Raw genomic sequence first — 5521 nt, 5'->3', positions numbered from 1 at the left:
CCGCCGCCTCGTTGCCAGACCACCGCCGCCCCACCCGGCGGACCCTGCCGCCCCCTCGTCGGAGGTAGCCGCCGCCCCGCCGCCGGCGGTTTTCCTCAGAAAACTGTTCGGTTTTTCCGCCGGTTTTTCGTTCGATTTTGTTAAATAAAAACCCTAGATCTATTTATTTTTCGGTTTAGTTTAGTTAGCGGACGTTCGTCCGTACGTTCGTTTTAACGAACGGTTTTTGTTTTTTTTCACAGACAGCGAACGTTCGTTCGTTAGCCTGTTCGTCTGTTTTTCTTTTTCTCGGATTTTCCGCGATTATTTCTGATCACGATTTCCGATCTGTTTTTCGTTTTAGTATAGCTTTTCACTCGTTTATTGGAATTAGGCGATTCAAGCGTGTAGAGTTTCATCTCGAAACCCTCTTTCCGTTTAACCAACTCAAACAAGTTTTTGCTACTGTAAAATTTGACTTAGGTCCAGATTAGTAAACGAAACTTGTTTCTTTCGCCGTTTGAGTTTCGTTGCTTCGTTTGATTTGATTCTTTTTGCAAACCGGAGTTCTTAAGTTGAACTTTCTGGTTAGATCTCTTATTTGAGTTTTACCTGTGCATTATATGAGTGCTTATTGTATGCTTGTTTGTTTGCGATAGAGTACCCGGAGTGCGCCGCTTGCTACTTCGAATCTCTAGGTTTCACGGATCATACCTCTTTATTACCCAATTTTATTGCATTAGATCAATCCTCAAACAATTGCATGATTAGGATCTGATTAACATGTGGGTTTTGGAAAGTAGATGAGGTAGAACCTATTACCTGTTATTATCAAACCTTTGGGAGTTACTTCTATGTTTGCTTATATTACCATGCTATGCTAGTAGACGTGGATTGGGTGAGTGTTTCCATGACAGATGTGAGATTGTTTACTTAATGGTTTACTTAAGGTGGCAACTTAAATACACATCTGGGTGGATTGAGGCACCTGGGGAACCCAGTGTTGTCTATATTTTTGAAAATCCCGGGGTACCGTGTGATTCTCCTATGGACCGCCACCCAAGCTCAAAGGGATCATGAGATTATTCTTGCTAGAAACTTCCGTGTGCAGCCGCAAGCTACTATGGGCTCTAGCATAGTTGATTAAGTTGCATGAGCTCTTGAAGAGGTAGACTAGCAGATGTAGGGGATGCAGGTTGGTACTGTCTACCCGGAGTAGAGAGTTAATGCTTCTGAAAGACTGTGTCTCGGTCATCCATTTCTCAAACACCATTTAGTGCGAGAAATCAAGCGGAGGAGATCGAGTCTTGCGGGGAAAAGTGCGCAAACCTCTGCAGAGTGTATAAACTAATCATGGTTAGCCGTGTCTCCGGTTATGGACGTTTTGAGTATCTAGTACTTGGATTATCAATGTGAATCTCATCATGTTACTTAATTAAATTTTGTTGGGTTTAATGATGATGCTAAATTGGGATTGAGTTGGAGTACCCTTCTTAATGTTTAACAACCACCATGATAGTTAAATAAAATTTATTCCTTTGCAGTAGGGAAAAATTGGCTTTACGCAAAAGTATAACCATAGAGCTTTTCCACCAGCCATATATGCATGTAGTATAGCATTATTCTGTTCATTACTCTCTATGTGTTACATTGCCAGCATGTTACATGTGCTGACCCGTTTTCGGGCTGCAACGTTCATGTTGCAGACTTTTCAGACGACGAGTAAGGTGCCTTAGGTCGTGATCTTATACTCAATGATGTCGTTGGAGTTGATGGACTCGCTTATCTTCCAAGCCTTTCGCTGTTATCGTTATTAGATGGCCTTAAGCCATATTTATTGTAATAAGTTCTCTTTTGAGACATTCGATGTAATAAGTGTGTGATTGCTACTCTGTTATAAATCCTTCAAGTACTGTGCGTGTCAGCATTACCGATCCAGGGATGACACTGATGCACAGAGATCAGACTGTTTGAGGTCTGGTCGCTACAAGATGGTATCAGAGCACATGCTGACTGTAGGACACGACCACTAAGCTAAAGCCCTAGATCACTACTCTCTCTTCATTTCTGACTCCTCATCTTTTCTACTCTTTTAGGATGGCGGATGCAAGGAACAAGTTCACGCAACCGGATGAAGATAAACCCTTTGGATGCCACTTGAAGGAAGTCACTAAGTACCTGAACATCGAAGTACCAAGCTTCACCGGGACCTACATCGCCACTTTACCAGAAGAGGAGCGCTGGATGATCCAAGTTCAAGTTCCAGGAAGAACGTTCATGCCAGTCACTGAGCCCATAGAGTTTTCCTTTGATACACCAACCTGGAGTCTAGGAAAGAGCATGGCAGCTCACATCACCATGGTACGCATTGGAGAAGTTTACCACAAGGATCTCAAGGATACTATCTATCAGATTTGTGGGTGCCGATATGAGCAATGGGAGATGATCAGCACCAGGAAGGATAGATCAATTGCAGCTTTCATCCAGGAGTTAAACCAACAGATATGTCGCCAGGAGAACCAGATGTGCGCAGGCATGATAGATCTAAAGAAGGCATTGACCAAGATCACGGAGCTGGAGGAAGAACTCAAGTCTACGCGCGATGGATATGAGGAGGAAATGACGACACTCGTGGAGAAGAATGATGATCTGAGGAAGAAGCTAAAAGTATTCATGGGATTTCCCGCGACTGGAGGAGAAGACGATGATTGCACTTGCCTGGAGAACTACATCATCATCGACGACACCGACTCGGACCCAGACGATAGTGATGATGACTTTGTTGATGAAGCTGGAGTAGATATCATGGAGTCTTTGACCGAGAAGTTTTTCTAGTCGACCACCATGACAGTAGTAGTATTCCCCCATGTATATAGTATAGTCCGAGCACTTTTGTAACGATAGTTAGACCGTTGTATGCCTTGTTTGAATTGATTGAAGTGATATTGTTTGCTTTTGTCTCATGTGCATATGGGTAGTGTTTTTCTCTCTAGACCTCATTCTATTCTATATTCTCGTCTTTTCTAAGCCCTCAGATGTCTCCGAGATGTGACAATGGATTTGCTTTCCCACCGGAGCTCACCCAGTTGATCCAGCAGCAGAATGCATTGATGCATATGCTAGTCCAGAATCAGAATCAGGGGAACAACAACAACAACAACCCACCACCACCACCTATTGATCACTTAGCCCGTTTCTTGAGGCTGAATCCGCCGGTGTTCTCTAGTAGCACCGAGTCGATAGTTGCAGATGATTGGCTCCGCAAGATGGGAAGGGAGTTGACCACTACAGGATGCACAGATGCAGAGAAGGTGCATTTTGCCGCACATCAGCTTGATGGACCCGCAACATCATGGTGGGAGAATTTCACAGCCACTTATCCTATCGACACTGTCACATGGGATCAGTTTCAGCAGGCTTTCCGTACTGCCCATGTTTCAGCAGGAGCAATGGCCATGAAGAAGCGTGAGTTTCGCAACCTACGCCAGGGAGGACGTACTATTGGCCAGTATGTGGATGACTTTAGTAAGTTAGCACGTTATGCCCCAGATGACGTTGCTATGGATGCAGCTAAGCAGGAGAAGTTTCTGGAAGGACTGAATGATGAGCTGAGCATGCAGTTGATGGTAGCAACCTTTAACAACTACCAGGAGTTGGTAGATAGAGCTCTTATGATTGAAGGCAAGCAGCAGCAGATTGACAGCCGCAAGAGGAAGTATGGACAAGGGAAGTATAATTCTGGAGCTCAGCAGAAGCCTCGTTTTACCCCAAACTTGGGAGGACATTTTCAGCATACCCATGGAGGAGGTAGTTCGCACAACCATAGTGGCCCCAAGAATGGTAACAGGAATGGAGGAAGCAACAGACGGAACCACACCAACCCATCAACACCAGCCAAGAGGGATCTGAGCCACATCACCTGTTACAAATGCCAGAAGACTGGACATTATGCCAGCCGAGTCACCAGCAGCAAGGTTATCAAGTTTTGCAAAGTTCAGTGGAGCCACCATACCGAGGACGAAGCCACCTGGGAGCGAGAGGAAGATCTACTGAAGGACCACCCTCACCTATTTTCTAGCCACCCCGAATCTCAAGGGCGAGATTCAACTTAAGGGGGGTAGGTTTGTAACATCCCAAATTTTCAATTTGGAATGTTATACATTAGATCATCATTGCATATCATATTTATTGCATTTTTGCTCGATCCTAGAAATTCTACGCAACTCAAGGACCCAGGAGAGAGTTGGGGATTTCGTTATTTTCATATTTGAGTTTTCTCAAATTTTGAAAATAGGATCATTTGATTTTATTTATCTTTTCTTCAATTATTTCTATTACAAAAATATGAGAGAGGAAATAAAATGACTTCCCCAAAATAAAGAAATATTGAGGATTTGATAATAAAAATCAAATAAGATTTATTTTGGAGTTTTTGGCTATTTTATTTGAATTTAGGAAAATATGCGTTTTTCAAAATTGCATTAGGCCCCAAATAAATGTTCATCTTGTCCGGATTGATTTTAGAAGCCAGGGAATTTTTTTTCAGGATTTTTGGAGTCCGTTTTGTATTTCTTTTATTTGTTTTTCTGCGTGAAAGTATTTAAAAAAACGCGAACCGACTTTGGGCCGTGTTCGGCCAGGGCTCCGTCTGGCCGGGCCTTTATAAGGCGCCGCCCCGAGCCCGTCAGCCAGCCACCCCGCGTCGAAACCCAAGCCCCGCCGCCGCCGCCACCACCACTACGAGCAGCCGCCGCCGTCGTCGCCCGCGTCGCCGCCGAACCCCGCCGCCCCGCCCGACGCCGCCGACCGCGGACCCCGCCGCCTCGTCGCCGGACCGCCGCTGCCCCATCCGCCGCCCCCTCGCAGGAGGTAGCCGCCGCCCCGCCGCCGGCGGTTTTCCTCAGAAAACTGTTCGGTTTTTCCGCCGGTTTTTCGTTCGATTTTGTTAAATAAAAACCCTAGATCTATTTATTTTTCGGTTTAGTTTAGCTAGCGGACGTTCGTTCGTACATTCGTTTTAACAAATGGTTTTCGTTTTTTTTTCGCAGACAGCGAACGTTCGTTCTTTAGCCTGTTCGTCCGTTTTTCTTTTTCTCGGATTTTCCGTGATTATTTCTGATCACGATTTCCGATCTGTTTTTCGTTTTAGTATAGCTTTTCACTCGTTTGTTGGAATCAGGCGATTCAAGCGCGTAGAGTTTCGTCTCGAAACCCTCTTTCCGTTTAACCAACTCAAACAAGTTTTTGGTACTGTAAAATTTGACTTAGGTCCAGATTAGTAAACGAAGCTTGTTTCTTTCGCCGTTTGAGTTTCGTTGCTTCGTTTGATTTGATTCTTTTTGCAAACCGGAGTTCTTAAGTTGAACTTTCTGGTTAGATCTCTTATTTGAGTTTTACCTGTGCATTATATGAGTGCTTATTGTATGCTTGTTTGTTTGCGATAGAGTACCCGGAGTGCGCCGCTTGCTACTTCGAATCTCTAGGTTTCACGGATCATCAGCAAGGCAAGTAACACTTTGATCATACCTCTTTATTACCCAAT

Source organism: Triticum dicoccoides, chromosome 1B (assembly GCF_002162155.2).
Source record: "Triticum dicoccoides isolate Atlit2015 ecotype Zavitan chromosome 1B, WEW_v2.0, whole genome shotgun sequence".
NCBI lineage: Eukaryota > Viridiplantae > Streptophyta > Magnoliopsida > Poales > Poaceae > Triticum > Triticum dicoccoides.
Note: the sequence above shows the minus strand (reverse complement) of the source record.